Below are 14,924 nucleotides of genomic sequence, written 5' to 3'. Positions count from 1 at the left end.
TGCATTTTTTACTATTAACGTTGGTGCTGTGGCTTAGTGGTTAAAGCGCCTGTCTCGTAAACAGGAAATCCTGAGTTCAAATCTCAGCAGCACTTAACTGTTTTCTCCATGCTTTCCGAATCATTTTCATCAAACAAGTGTTGAATACAATTTAAGAATAAACATCTGGTTCTATGAACTTTAGAATACGTTATCTTAAAAATTAAATAAAATGATTGGTATTGTGAAGATTTTTGTAGGAATGCATTGACTGAAATAGGGAAAAGAAAATGACAAAGAACAAGATAGAGGTGAATGATCACTCTATTGTTGAATTCAAGTAATCCATTCTTCAGCAAGGTATAGTTTAAAATGATATGAATAGGGTAAACTTCAAATTAGAGGGGTGTTTTTGAATAAATGAAGAGTCTTCATTCATCTTAAGTGTTTGAGTAGAGAAGTGTGTGAACTTAGAAAAGAATATGAAAGTGAAAAAGCAATATTCTCTTGAACACCATAAAGAAAAGTGTTTCAAAATTAAGAGTCAAGTGGGTGCTGTGGCTTAGCTGGTTAAAGTGCGTGTCTAGTTAACAGGAGATCCTGAGTTCAACGCTCAGCAGCACCTTGCTTTTCTCATTGTTATATAACAAATCATTTTCATTAGGTCTTATTCTGATACAATTAAAATATAAAAGTCTGATTCATCTTACTGTTGAAAAGATCATCTTAAACCTTATAAAAACCCAAGTATTTTCAAGATTATAGAATGAATACTGTTATTGCAAAATGAAAAAAAACTACATATCTATGAGAAAGACGTAGATGACATTTCTACCTAGATTTGAGCAATATTAATACCTTCTTGAAACAAAATTGTAAAGAATTCAAGAAATGAAATTGGGTTTTATAAGAGTACCTGTTTATTAAAACATATTAATCCTTGCGTAGTGAATGAGTATCTTTTCCTGTTTAAGATTACAGTACATATAAAGAAGAATTTATAGCAGAAAACACATTTTCATCATCAACAATAAATGATTTATGCATTTTTTTACGATTACCGTTGGTGCTATGGCTTAGTGGTTAAAGCTCCTGTCTCGTAAACAGGAAATCCTGAGTTCAAATCTCAGCAGCACCTAACTGTTTTCTCCATGCTTTCCAAATAATTTTCATCAAACAAGTGTTGAATACAATTTAAGAATAAACATCTGGTTCTATGAACTTTAGAATAAGTTAACTTAAAAATTAAATAACATGCTTGGTATTGTGAAGATTTTTGTAGGAATGCATTGACTGAAATAGGGAAAAGAAAATGACAAAGAACAAGATAGAGGTGAATGATCACTATATTGTTGAATTCAACTAATCCATTCTTCAGCAAGGTATATTTTAAAATGATATGAATAGGGTAAACTTCAAATTAGAGAGGTGGTTTTGAATAAGTGAAGAGTCTTCATTCATCTTAAGTGTTTGAGTGGAGAAGTGTGTGAACTTAGAAAAGAATATTAAAGTGAAAAAGCAATATTCTCTCGAACACCATAAAGAAAAGTGTTTCAAACTTAAGAATCAAGTGGGTGCTGTGGCTTAGCTGGTTAAAGTGCCTGTCTTGTAAACAAGAGATCCTGAGTTCAACTCTCAGCAGTGCCTTGCTTTTCTCATTGTTATATAACAAATCATTTTCATTGGGTCTTATTCCGATACAATTAAAATATAAAAGTCTGATTCATCTTACTGTTGAACAGATCATCTTAAACCTTATAAAAACCCAAGAATTTTCAAGATTTTAGAATGAATGCTGTTATTGCAAAATGAAGAAAATACATATCTATGAGAAAGAAGTAGATGAAATTTCTACCTAGATTTGAGCAATATTAATACCTTCATGAAAAAAATTGTAAAGAATTCAAGAAATTAAATTGGGTTTTATAAGAGTACCTGTTTATTAAAACATATTAATCCTTACGCAGTGATTGAGTATCTTTTCGTGTTTAAGATTACAATACATATAAAGAAGAATTTATAGCAGAAAACACATTTTCATCATCAACAATAAATGATTTATTGCATTTTTTACTATTAACATTGGTGCTGTGGCTTAGTGGTTAAAGCGCCTGTCTCGTAAACAGGAAATCCTGAGTTCAAATCTCAGCAGCACCTAACTGTTTTCTCCATGCTTTCCGAATAATTTTCATCAAACAAGTGTTAAATACAATTTAAGAATAAACATCTGGTTCTATGAACTTTAGAATAATTTAACTTAAAAATTAAATAACATGCTTGGTATTGTGAAGATTTTTGTAGGAATGCATTGACTGAAATAGGGAAAAGAAAATGACAAAGAACAAGATTTAGGTGAATGATCACTCTATTGTTGAATTCAACTAATCCATTCTTCAGCAAGGTATATTTTAAAATGATATGAATAGGGTAAACTTCAAATTAGAGAGATGCTTTTGAATAAGTGAAGAGTCTTCATTCATCTTAAGTGTTTGAGTGGAGAAGTGTGTGAACTTAGAAAAGAATATGAAAGTGAAAAAGCAATATTCTCTCGAACACCATAAAGAAAAGTGTTTCAAAATTAAGAATCAAGTGGGTGCTGTGGCTTAGCTGGTTAAAGCGCCTGTCTATTAAACACGAGATCCTGAGTTCAACTCTCAGCAGTGCCTTGCTTTTCTCATTGTTATATAACAAATCATTTTCATTGGGTCTTATTCCGATACAATTAAAATATAAAAGTCTGATTCATCTTACTGTTGAACAGATCATCTTAAACCTTATAAAAACCCAAGAATTTTCAAGATTTTAGAATGAATACTGTTATTGCAAAATGAAGAAAATACATATCTATGAGAAAGAAGTAGATGAAATTTCTACCTAGATTTGAGCAATATTAATACCTTCATGAAAAAAACTTGTAAAGAATTCAAGAAATGAAATTGGGTTTTATAAGAGTACCTGTTTATTAAAACATATTAATCCTTCCGTAGTGATTGAGTATCTTTTCGTTTTTAAGATTACAATACATATAAAGAAGAATTTATAGCAGAAAACACATTTTCATCATCAACAATAAATTATTTATGCATTTTTTACTATTAACATTGGTGCTGTGGCTTAGTGGTTAAAGCGCCTGTCTCGTAAACAGGAAATCCTGAGTTCAAATCTCAGCAGCACTTAACTGTTTTCTCCATGCTTTCCGAATAATTTTCATCAAACACATGTTGAATACAATTTAAGAATAAACATCTGGTTCTATGAACTTTAGAATAAGTTATCTTAAAAATTAAATAAAATGATTGGTATTGTGAAGATTTTTGTAGGAATGCATTGACTGAAATAGGGAAAAGAAAATGACAAAGAACAAGATAGAGGTGAATGATCACTCTATTGTTGAATTCAACTAATCCATTCTTCAGCAAGGTATAGTTTAAAATGATATGAATAGGGTAAACTTCAAATTAGAGAGGTGTTTTTGAATAAATGAAGAGTCTTCTTTCATCTTAAGTGTTTGAGTAGAGAAGTGTGTGAACTTAGAAAAGAATATGAAAGTGAAAAAGCAATATTCTCTTGAACACCATAAAGAAAAGTGTTTCAAAATTAAGACTCAAGTGGGTGCTGTGGCTTAGCTGGTTAAAGTGCGTGTCTAGTTAACAGGAGATCCTGAGTTCAACACTCAGCAGCGCCTTGCTTTTCTCATTGTTATATAACAAATCATTTTCATTAGGTCTTATTCCGATACAATTAAAATATAAAAGTCTGATTCATCTTACTGTTGAAAAGATCATCTTAAACCTTATAAAAACCCAAGTATTTTTAAGATTATAGAATGAATACTGTTATTGCAAAATGAAAAAAAACTACATATCTATGAGAAAGACGTAGATGAAATTTCTACCTAGATTTGAGCAATATTAATACCTTCATGAAACAAAATGGTAAAGAATTCAAGAAATGAAATTGGGTTTTATAAGAGTACCTGTTTATTAAAACATATTAATCCTTGCGTAGTGATTGTGTATCTTTTCGTGTTTAAGATTACAATACATATAAAGAAGAATTCATAGCAGGAAACACATTTTCATCATCAACAATAAATTATTTATGCATTTCTTACTATTAATGTTGGTACTGTGGCTTAGTGATTAAAGCGCCTGTCTCGTAAACAGGAAATCCTGAGTTCAAATCTCAGCAGCACCTAACTGTTTTCTCCATGCTTTCCGAATAATTTTCATCAAACACATGTTGAATACAATTTAAGAATAAACATCTGGTTCTATGAACTTTAGAATAAGTTATCTTAAAAATTAAATAAAATGATTGGTATTGTGAAGATTTTTGTAGGAATGCATTGACTGAAATAGGGAAAAGAAAATGACAAAGAACAAGATAGAGGTGAATGATCACTCTATTGTTGAATTCAAGTAATCCATTCTTCAGCAAGGTATAGTTTAAAATGATATGAATAGGGTAAACTTCAAATTAGAGAGGTGTTTTTGAATAAATGAAGAGTCTTCATTCATCTTAATTGTTTGAGTAGAGAAGTGTGTGAACTTAGAAAAGAATATGAAAGTGAAAAAGCAATATTCTCTTGAACACCATAAAGAAAAGTGTTTCAAAATTAAGACTCAAGTGGGTGCTGTGGCTTAGCTGGTTAAAGCGCGTGTCTAGTTAACAGGAGATCCTGAGTTCAACACTCAGCAGCGACTTGCTTTTCTCATTGTTATATAACAAATCATTTTCATTAGGTCTTATTCCGATACAATTAAAATATAAAAGTCTGATTCATCTTAATGTTGAAAAGATCATCTTAAACCTTATAAAAACCCAAGTATTTTTAAGATTATAGAATGAATACTGTTATTGCAAAATGAAAAAAAACTACATATCTATGAGAAAGACGTAGATGAAATTTCTACCTAGATTTGAGCAATATTAATACCTTCATGAAACAAAATGGTAAAGAATTCAAGAAATGAAATTGGGTTTTATAAGAGTACCTGTTTATTAAAACATATTAATCCTTGCGTAGTGATTGTGTATCTTTTCGTGTTTAAGATTACAATACATATAAAGGAGAATTCATAGCAGGAAACACATTTTCATCATCAACAATAAATTATTTATGCATTTTTTACTATTAATGTTGGTACTGTGGCTTAGTGATTAAAGCGCCTGTCTCGTAAACAGGAAATCCTGAGTTCAAATCTCAGCAGCACCTAACTGTTTTCTCCATGCTTTCCGAATAATTTTCATCAAACACATGTTGAATACAATTTAAGAATAAACATCTGGTTCTATGAACTTTAGAATAAGTTATCTTAAAAATTAAATAAAATGATTGGTATTGTGAAGATTTTTGTAGGAATGCATTGACTGAAATAGGGAAAAGAAAATGACAAAGAACAAGATAGAGGTGAATGATCACTCTATTGTTGAATTCAACCAATCCATTCTTCAGCAAGGTATAGTTTAAAATGATATGAATAGGGTAAACTTCAAATTAGAGAGGTGTTTTTGAATAAATGAAGAGTCTTCTTTCATCTTAAGTGTTTGAGTAGAGAAGTGTGTGAACTTAGAAAAGAATATGAAAGTGAAAAAGCAATATTCTCTTGAACACCATAAAGAAAAGTGTTTCAAATTTAAGAATCAAGTGGGTGCTGTGGCTTAGCTGGTTAAAGCGCCTGTCTAGTAAACTGGAAATCCTGAGTTCAACTCTCAGCAGCGCCTTGCTTTTCTCATTTTTATATAACAAATCATTTTCATTAGGTCTTATTCCGATACAATTAAAATATAAAAGTCTGATTCATCTTACTGTTGAAAAGATCATCTTAAACCTTATAAAAACCCAAGTATTTTCAAGATTATAGAATGAATACTGTTATTGCAAAATGAAAAAAACTACATATCTATGAGAAAGACGTAGATGACATTTCTACCTAGATTTGAGCAATATTAATACCTTCATGAAACAAAATTGTAAAGAATTCAAGAAATGAAATTGGGTTTTATAAGAGTACCTGTTTATTAAAACATATTAATCCTTGCGTAGTGATTGAGTATCTTTTCGTGTTTAAGATTACAATACATATATGAAGAATTTATGGCAGAAAACACATTTTCATCATCAACAATAAATTATTTATGCATTTTTTACTATTAACGTTGGTGCTGTGGCTTAGTGGTTAAAGCGCCTGTCTCGTAAACAGGAAATCCTGAGTTCAAATCTCAGCAGCACTTAACTGTTTTCTCCATGCTTTCCGAATAATTTTCATCAAACAAGTGTTGAATTCAATTTAAGAATAAACATCTGGTTCTATGAACTTTAGAATACGTTATCTTAAAAATTAAATAAAATGATTGGTATTGTGAAGATTTTTGTAGGAATGCATTGACTGAAATAGGGAAAAGAAAATGACAAAGAACAAGATAGAGGTGAATGATCACTCTATTGTTGAATTCAAGTAATCCATTCTTCAGCAAGGTATAGTTTAAAATGATATGAATAGGGTAAACTTCAAATTAGAGAGGTGTTTTTGAATAAATGAAGAGCCTTCATTCATCTTAAGTGTTTGAGTAGAGAAGTGTGTGAACTTAGAAAAGAATATGAAAGTGAAAAAGCAATATTCTCTTGAACACCATAAAGAAAAGTGTTTCAAAATTAAGACTCAAGTGGGTGCTGTGGCTTAGCTGGTTAAAGTGCGTGTCTAGTTAACAGGAGATCCTGAGTTCAACACTCAGCAGCACCTTGCTTTTCTCATTGTTATATAACAAATCATTTTCATTAGGTCTTATTCTGATACAATTAAAATATAAAAGTCTGATTCATCTTACTGTTGAAAAGATCATCTTAAACCTTATAAAAACCCAAGTATTTTCAAGATTATAGAATGAATACTGTTATTGCAAAATGAAAAAAAACTACATATCTATGAGAAAGACGTAGATGACATTTCTACCTAGATTTGAGCAATATTAATACCTTCATGAAACAAAATTGTAAAGAATTCAAGAAATGAAATTGGGTTTTATAAGAGTACCTGTTTATTAAAACATATGAATCCTTGCGTAGTGAATGAGTATCTTTTCCTGTTTAAGATTACAGTACATATAAAGAAGAATTTATAGCAGAAAACACATTTTCATCATCAACAATAAATGATTTATGCATTTTTTTACGATTACCGTTGGTGCTATGGCTTAGTGGTTAAAGCTCCTGTCTCGTAAACAGGAAATCCTGAGTTCAAATCTCAGCAGCACCTAACTGTTTTCTCCATGCTTTCCAAATAATTTTCATCAAACAAGTGTTGAATACAATTTAAGAATAAACATCTGGTTCTATGAACTTTAGAATAAGTTAACTTAAAAATTAAATAACATGCTTGGTATTGTGAAGATTTTTGTAGGAATGCATTGACTGAAATAGGGAAAAGAAAATGACAAAGAACAAGATAGAGGTGAATGATCACTATATTGTTGAATTCAACTAATCCATTCTTCAGCAAGGTATATTTTAAAATGATATGAATAGGGTAAACTTCAAATTAGAGAGGTGTTTTTGAATAAGTGAAGAGTCTTCATTCATCTTAAGTGTTTGAGTGGAGAAGTGTGTGAACTTAGAAAAGAATATTAAAGTGAAAAAGCAATATTCTCTCGAACACCATAAAGAAAAGTGTTTCAAAATTAAGAATCAAGTGGGTGCTGTGGCTTAGCTGGTTAAAGTGCCTGTCTAGTAAACAAGAGATCCTGAGTTCAACTCTCAGCAGTGCCTTGCTTTTCTCATTGTTATATAACAAATCATTTTCATTGGGTCTTATTCCGATACAATTAAAATATAAAAGTCTGATTCATCTTACTGTTGAACAGATCATCTTAAACCTTATAAAAACCCAAGAATTTTCAAGATTTTAGAATGAATGCTGTTATTACAAAATGAAGAAAATACATATCTATGAGAAAGAAGTAGATGAAATTTCTACCTAGATTTGAGCAATATTAATACCTTCATGAAAAAAATTGTAAAGAATTCAAGAAATTAAATTGGGTTTTATAAGAGTACCTGTTTATTAAAACATATTAATCCTTGCGTAGTGATTGAGTATCTTTTCGTGTTTAAGATTACAATACATATAAAGAAGAATTTATAGCAGAAAACACATTTTCATCATCAACAATAAATGATTTATTGCATTTTTTACTATTAACATTGGTGCTGTGGCTTAGTGGTTAAAGCGCCTGTCTCGTAAACAGGAAATCCTGAGTTCAAATCTCAGCAGCACCTAACTGTTTTCTCCATGCTTTCCGAATAATTTTCATCAAACAAGTGTTAAATACAATTTAAGAATAAACATCTGGTTCTATGAACTTTAGAATAAGTTAACTTAAAAATTAAATAACATGCTTGGTATTGTGAAGATTTTTGTAGGAATGCATTGACTGAAATAGGGAAAAGAAAATGACAAAGAACAAGATTTAGGTGAATGATCACTCTATTGTTGAATTCAACTAATCCATTCTTCAGCAAGGTATATTTTAAAATGATATGAATAGGGTAAACTTCAAATTAGAGAGATGCTTTTGAATAAGTGAAGATTCTTCATTCATCTTAAGTGTTTGAGTGGAGAAGTGTGTGAACTTAGAAAAGAATATGAAAGTGAAAAAGCAATATTCTCTCGAACACCATAAAGAAAAGTGTTTCAAAATTAAGAATCAAGTGGGTGCTGTGGCTTAGCTGGTTAAAGCGCCTGTCTATTAAACACGAGATCCTGAGTTCAACTCTCAGCAGTGCCTTGCTTTTCTCATTGTTATATAACAAATCATTTTCATTGGGTCTTATTCCGATACAATTAAAATATAAAAGTCTGATTCATCTTACTGTTGAACAGATCATCTTAAACCTTATAAAAACCCAAGAATTTTCAAGATTTTAGAATGAATACTGTTATTGCAAAATGAAGAAAATACATATCTATGAGAAAGAAGTAGATGAAATTTCTACCTAGATTTGAGCAATATTAATACCTTCATGAAAAAAACTTGTAAAGAATTCAAGAAATGAAATTGGGTTTTATAAGAGTACCTGTTTATTAAAACATATTAATCCTTCCGTAGTGATTGAGTATCTTTTCGTGTTTAAGATTACAATACATATAAAGAAGAATTTATAGCAGAAAACACATTTTCATCATCAACAATAAATTATTTATGCATTTTTTACTATTAACATTGGTGCTGTGGCTTAGTGGTTAAAGCGCCTGTCTCGTAAACAGGAAATCCTGAGTTCAAATCTCAGCAGCACCTAACTGTTTTCTCCATGCTTTCCGAATAATTTTCATCAAACACATGTTGAATACAATTTAAGAATAAACATCTGGTTCTATGAACTTTAGAATAAGTTATCTTAAAAATTAAATAAAATGATTGGTATTGTGAAGATTTTTGTAGGAATGCATTGACTGAAATAGGGAAAAGAAAATGACAAAGAACAAGATAGAGGTGAATGATCACTCTATTGTTGAATTCAACTAATCCATTCTTCAGCAAGGTATAGTTTAAAATGATATGAATAGGGTAAACTTCAAATTAGAGAGGTGTTTTTGAATAAATGAAGAGTCTTCTTTCATCTTAAGTGTTTGAGTAGAGAAGTGTGTGAACTTAGAAAAGAATATGAAAGTGAAAAAGCAATATTCTCTTGAACACCATAAAGAAAAGTGTTTCAAAATTAAGACTCAAGTGGGTGCTGTGGCTTAGCTGGTTAAAGTGCGTGTCTAGTTAACAGGAGATCCTGAGTTCAACACTCAGCAGCGCCTTGCTTTTCTCATTGTTATATAACAAATCATTTTCATTAGGTCTTATTCCGATACAATTAAAATATAAAAGTCTGATTCATCTTACTGTTGAAAAGATCATCTTAAACCTTATAAAAACCCAAGTATTTTCAAGATTATAGAATGAATACTGTTATTGCAAAATGAAAAGAAACTACATATCTATGAGAAAGACGTAGATGAAATTTCTACCTAGATTTGAGCAATATTAATACCTTCATGAAACAAAATTGTAAAGAATTCAAGAAATGAAATTGGGTTTTATAAGAGTACCTGTTTATTAAAACATATTAATCCTTGCGTAGTGATTGTGTATCTTTTCGTGTTTAAGATTACAATACATATAAAGAAGAATTCATAGCAGGAAACACATTTTCATCATCAACAATAAATTATTTATGCATTTTTTACTATTAATGTTGGTGCTGTGGCTTAGTGATTAAAGCGCCTGTCTCGTAAACAGGAAATCCTGAGTTCAAATCTCAGCAGCACCTAACTGTTTTCTCCATGCTTTCCGAATAATTTTCATCAAACACATGTTGAATACAATTTAAGAATAAACATCTGGTTCTATGAACTTTAGAATAAGTTATCTTAAAAATTAAATAAAATGATTGGTATTGTGAAGATTTTTGTAGGAATGCATTGACTGAAATAGGGAAAAGAAAATGACAAAGTACAAGATAGAGGTGAATGATCACTCTATTGTTGAATTCAACTAATCCATTCTTCAGCAAGGTATAGTTTAAAATGATATGAATAGGGTAAACTTCAAATTAGAGAGGTGTTTTTGAATAAATGAAGAGTCTTCTTTCATCTTAAGTGTTTGAGTAGAGAAGTGTGTGAACTTAGAAAAGAATATGAAAGTGAAAAAGCAATATTCTCTTGAACACCATAAAGAAAAGTGTTTCAAATGTAAGAATCAAGTGGGTGCTGTGGCTTAGCTGGTTAAAGCGCCTGTCTAGTAAACTGGAAATCCTGAGTTCAACTCTCAGCAGCGCCTTGCTTTTCTCATTGTTATATAACAAATCATTTTCATTAGGTCTTATTCCGATACTATTAAAATATAAAAGTCTGATTCATCTTACTGTTGAAAAGATCATCTTAAACCTTATAAAAACCCAAGTATTTTCAAGATTATAGAATGAATACTGTTATTGCAAAATGAAAAAAACTACATATCTATGAGAAAGACGTAGATGAAATTTCTACCTAGATTTGAGCAATATTAATACCTTCATGAAACAAAATTGTAAAGAATTCAAGAAATGAAATTGAGTTTTATAAGAGTACCTGTTTATTAAAACATATTAATCCTTGCGTAGTGATTGAGTATCTTTTCGTGTTTAAGATTACAATACATATAAAGAAGAATTTATGGCAGAAAACACATTTTCATCATCAACAATAAATTATTTATGCATTTTTTACTATTAACGTTGGTGCTGTGGCTTTGTGGTTAAAGCACCTGTCTCGTAAACAGGAAATCCTGAGTTCAAATCTCAGCAGCACCTAACTCTTTTCTCCATGCTTTCCGAAGAATTTTCATCAAACAAGTGTTGAATACAATTTAAGAATAAACATCTGGTTCTATGAACTTTAGAATACGTTATCTTAAAAATTAAATAAAATGATTGGTATTGTGAAGATTTTTGTAGGAATGCATTGACTGAAATAGGGAAAAGAAAATGACAAAGAACAAGATAGAGGTGAATGATCACTCTATTGTTGAATTCAAGTAATCCATTCTTCAGCAAGGTATAGTTTAAAATGATATGAATAGGGTAAACTTCAAATTAGAGAGGTGTTTTTGAATAAATGAAGAGTCTTCATTCATCTTAAGTGTTTGAGCAGAGAAGTGTGTGAACTTAGAAAAGAATATGAAAGTGAAAAAGCAATATTCTCTTGAACACCATAAAGAAAAGTGTTTCAAAATTAAGACTCAAGTGGGTGCTGTGGCTTAGCTGGTTAAAGTGCGTGTCTAGTTAACAGGAGATCCTGAGTTCAACACTCAGCAGCGCCTTGCTTTTCTCATTGTTATATAACAAATCATTTTCATTAGGTCTTATTCCGATACAATTAAAATATAAAAGTCTGATTCATCTTACTGTTGAAAAGATCATCTTAAACCTTATAAAAACCCAAGTATTTTCAAGATTATAGAATGAATACTGTTATTGCAAAATGAAAAAAAACGACATATCTATGAGAAAGACGTAGATGACATTTCTACCTAGATTTGAGCAATGTTAATACCTTCATGAAACAAAATTGTAAAGAATTCAAGAAATGAAATTGGGTTTTATAAGAGTACCTGTTTATTAAAACATATTAATCCTTGCGCAGTTATTGTGTATCTTTTCGTGTTTAAGATTACAATACATATAAAGAAGAATTCATAGCAGGAAACACATTTTCATCATCAACAATAAATTATTTATGCATTTTTTACTATTAATGTTGGTGCTGTGGCTTAGTGATTAAAGCGCCTGTCTCATAAACAGGAAATCCTGAGTTCAAATCTCAGCAGCACCTAACTGTTTTCTCCATGCTTTCCGAATAATTTTCATCAAACACATGTTGAATACAATTTAAGAATAAACATCTGGTTCTATGAACTTTAGAATAAGTTATCTTAAAAATTAAATAAAATGATTGGTATTGTGAAGATTTTTGTAGGAATGCATTGACTGAAATAGGGAAAAGAAAATGACAAAGAACAAGATAGAGGTGAATGATCACTCTATTGTTGAATTCAACTAATCCATTCTTCAGCAAGGTATAGTTTAAAATGATATGAATAGGGTAAACTTCAAATTAGAGAGGTGTTTTTGAATAAATGAAGAGTCTTCTTTCATCTTAAGTGTTTGAGTAGAGAAGTGTGTGAACTTAGAAAAGAATATGAAAGTGAAAAAGCAATATTCTCTTGAACACCATAAAGAAAAGTGTTTCAAATTTAAGAATCAAGTGGGTGCTGTGGCTTAGCTGGTTAAAGCGCCTGTCTAGTAAACTGGAAATCCTGAGTTCAACTCTCAGCAGCGCCTTGCTTTTCTCATTGTTATATAACAAATCATTTTCATTAGGTCTTATTCCGATACAATTAAAATATAAAAGTCTGATTCATCTTACTGTTGAAAAGATCATCTTAAACCTTATAAAAACCCAAGTATTTTCAAGATTGTAGAATGAATACTGTTATTGCAAATTGAAAAAAACTACATATCTATGAGAAAGACGTAGATGAAATTTCTACCTAGATTTGAGCAATGTTAATACCTTCATGAAACAAAATTGTAAAGAATTCAAGAAATGAAATTGGGTTTTATAAGAGTACCTGTTTATTAAAACATATTAATCCTTGATTAGTGATTGAGTATCTTTTCGTGTTTAAGATTACAATACATAAAAAGAAGAATTTATGGCAGAAAACACATTTTCATCATCAACAATAAATTATTTATGCATTTTTTACTATTAACGTTGGTGTTGTGGCTTAGTGGTTAAAGCGCCTGTCTCGTAAACAGGAAATCCTGAGTTCAAATCTCAGCAGCACCTAACTCTTTTCTCCATGCTTTCCGAAGAATTTTCATCAAACAAGTGTTGAATACAATTTAAGAATAAACATCTGGTTCTATGAACTTTAGAATACGTTATCTTAAAAATTAAATAAAATGATTGGTATTGTGAAGATTTTTGTAGGAATGCATTGACTGAAATAGGGAAAAGAAAATGACAAAGAACAAGATAGAGGTGAATGATCACTCTATTGTTGAATTCAACTAATCCATTCTTCAGCAAGGTATAGTTTAAAATGATATGAATAGGGTAAACTTCAAATTAGAGAGGTGTTTTTGAATAAATGAAGAGTCTTCTTTCATCTTAAGTGTTTGAGTAGAGAAGTGTGTGAACTTAGGAAAGAATATGAAAGTGAAAAAGCAATATTCTCTTGAACACCATAAAGAAAAGTGTTTCAAATTTAAGAATCAAGTGGGTGCTGTGGCTTAGCTGGTTAAAGCGCCTGTCTAGTAAACTTGGAATCCTGAGTTCAACTCTCAGCAGCGCCTTGCTTTTCTCATTGTTATATAACAAATCATTTTCATTAGGTCTTATTCCGATACAATTAAAATGTAAAAGTCTGATTCATCTTACTGTTGAAAAGATCATCTTAAACCTTATAAAAACCCAAGTATTTTCAAGATTATAGAATGAATACTGTTATTGCAAAATGAAAAAAACTACATATCTATGAGAAAGACGTAGATGAAATTTCTACCTAGATTTGAGCAATATTAATACCTTCATGAAACAAAATTGTAAAGAATTCAAGAAATGAAATTGGGTTTCATAAGAGTACCTGTTTATTAAAACATATTAATCCTTGCGTAGTGATTGAGTATCTTTTCGTGTTTAAGATTACAATACATATAAAGAAGAATTTATGGCAGAACACACAATTTCATCATCAACAATAAATTATTTATGCATTTTTTGCTATTAACGTTGGTGCTGTGGCTTAGTGGTTAAAGCGCCTGTCTCGTAAACAGGAAATCCTGAGTTCAAATCTCAGCAGCACCTAACTCTTTTCTCCATGCTTTCCGAAGAATTTTCATCAAACAAGTGTTGAATACAATTTAAGAATAAACATCTGGTTCTATGAACTTTAGAATACGTTATCTTAAAAATTAAATAAAATGATTGGTATTGTGAAGATTTTTGTAGGAATGCATTGACTGAAATAGGGAAAAGAAAATGACAAAGAACAAGATAGAGGTGAATGATCACTCTATTGTTGAATTCAAGTAATCCATTCTTCAGCAAGGTATAGTTTAAAATGATATGAATAGGGTAAACTTCAAATTAGAGAGGTGTTTTTGAATAAATGAAGAGTCTTCATTCATCTTAAGTGTTTGAGTAGAGAAGTGTGTGAACTTAGAAAAGAATATGAAAGTGAAAAAGCAATATTCTCTTGAACACCATAAAGAAAAGTGTTTCAAAATTAAGAATCAAGTGGATGCTGTGGCTTAGCTGGTTAAAGCGCCTGTCTAGTAAACAGGAGATCCTGGGTTCAACTCTCAGCAGCGCCTTGCTTTTCTCATTGTTATATAACAAATCATTTTCATT

The 14,924-nt window shown here is 30.4% G+C and overlaps 15 non-coding genes across 15 annotated transcripts; all 15 read left to right on the top strand.

The window, feature by feature from the left end:
• Positions 1 to 22: 22 nt before the first annotated feature.
• TRNAT-CGU (transfer RNA threonine (anticodon CGU)) lies at positions 23 to 95 on the top strand. The gene has a single exon. It is a non-coding gene; the product is annotated as a tRNA-Thr (tRNA).
• A 949-nt stretch (positions 96 to 1,044) lies between these two features.
• On the top strand, positions 1,045 to 1,117 carry TRNAT-CGU (transfer RNA threonine (anticodon CGU)). Its single transcript has one exon. It is a non-coding gene; the product is annotated as a tRNA-Thr (tRNA).
• Positions 1,118 to 1,552: 435 nt separating this feature from the next.
• TRNAT-UGU (transfer RNA threonine (anticodon UGU)) lies at positions 1,553 to 1,626 on the top strand. The gene has a single exon. It is a non-coding gene; the product is annotated as a tRNA-Thr (tRNA).
• A 437-nt stretch (positions 1,627 to 2,063) lies between these two features.
• Positions 2,064 to 2,136, top strand: TRNAT-CGU (transfer RNA threonine (anticodon CGU)). Its single transcript has one exon. It is a non-coding gene; the product is annotated as a tRNA-Thr (tRNA).
• A 435-nt stretch (positions 2,137 to 2,571) lies between these two features.
• On the top strand, positions 2,572 to 2,645 carry TRNAN-AUU (transfer RNA asparagine (anticodon AUU)). The gene has a single exon. It is a non-coding gene; the product is annotated as a tRNA-Asn (tRNA).
• Positions 2,646 to 3,082: 437 nt separating this feature from the next.
• On the top strand, positions 3,083 to 3,155 carry TRNAT-CGU (transfer RNA threonine (anticodon CGU)). Its single transcript has one exon. It is a non-coding gene; the product is annotated as a tRNA-Thr (tRNA).
• A 2,988-nt stretch (positions 3,156 to 6,143) lies between these two features.
• TRNAT-CGU (transfer RNA threonine (anticodon CGU)) lies at positions 6,144 to 6,216 on the top strand. The gene has a single exon. It is a non-coding gene; the product is annotated as a tRNA-Thr (tRNA).
• Positions 6,217 to 7,165: 949 nt separating this feature from the next.
• On the top strand, positions 7,166 to 7,238 carry TRNAT-CGU (transfer RNA threonine (anticodon CGU)). Its single transcript has one exon. It is a non-coding gene; the product is annotated as a tRNA-Thr (tRNA).
• Positions 7,239 to 8,184: 946 nt separating this feature from the next.
• TRNAT-CGU (transfer RNA threonine (anticodon CGU)) lies at positions 8,185 to 8,257 on the top strand. The gene has a single exon. It is a non-coding gene; the product is annotated as a tRNA-Thr (tRNA).
• A 435-nt stretch (positions 8,258 to 8,692) lies between these two features.
• TRNAN-AUU (transfer RNA asparagine (anticodon AUU)) lies at positions 8,693 to 8,766 on the top strand. The gene has a single exon. It is a non-coding gene; the product is annotated as a tRNA-Asn (tRNA).
• A 437-nt stretch (positions 8,767 to 9,203) lies between these two features.
• TRNAT-CGU (transfer RNA threonine (anticodon CGU)) lies at positions 9,204 to 9,276 on the top strand. Its single transcript has one exon. It is a non-coding gene; the product is annotated as a tRNA-Thr (tRNA).
• A 948-nt stretch (positions 9,277 to 10,224) lies between these two features.
• On the top strand, positions 10,225 to 10,297 carry TRNAT-CGU (transfer RNA threonine (anticodon CGU)). The gene has a single exon. It is a non-coding gene; the product is annotated as a tRNA-Thr (tRNA).
• A 1,968-nt stretch (positions 10,298 to 12,265) lies between these two features.
• Positions 12,266 to 12,338, top strand: TRNAM-CAU (transfer RNA methionine (anticodon CAU)). Its single transcript has one exon. It is a non-coding gene; the product is annotated as a tRNA-Met (tRNA).
• A 947-nt stretch (positions 12,339 to 13,285) lies between these two features.
• On the top strand, positions 13,286 to 13,358 carry TRNAT-CGU (transfer RNA threonine (anticodon CGU)). Its single transcript has one exon. It is a non-coding gene; the product is annotated as a tRNA-Thr (tRNA).
• A 947-nt stretch (positions 13,359 to 14,305) lies between these two features.
• TRNAT-CGU (transfer RNA threonine (anticodon CGU)) lies at positions 14,306 to 14,378 on the top strand. Its single transcript has one exon. It is a non-coding gene; the product is annotated as a tRNA-Thr (tRNA).
• Positions 14,379 to 14,924: the final 546 nt, after the last annotated feature.

The sequence above is a fragment of the Lissotriton vulgaris genome, chromosome 12, assembly GCF_964263255.1.
Source record: "Lissotriton vulgaris chromosome 12, aLisVul1.2, whole genome shotgun sequence".
Lineage (NCBI taxonomy): Eukaryota > Metazoa > Chordata > Amphibia > Caudata > Salamandridae > Lissotriton > Lissotriton vulgaris.
The sequence above is the reverse complement of the archived record's forward strand: the minus strand, read 5'-3'. Positions and strand labels throughout refer to the sequence as shown.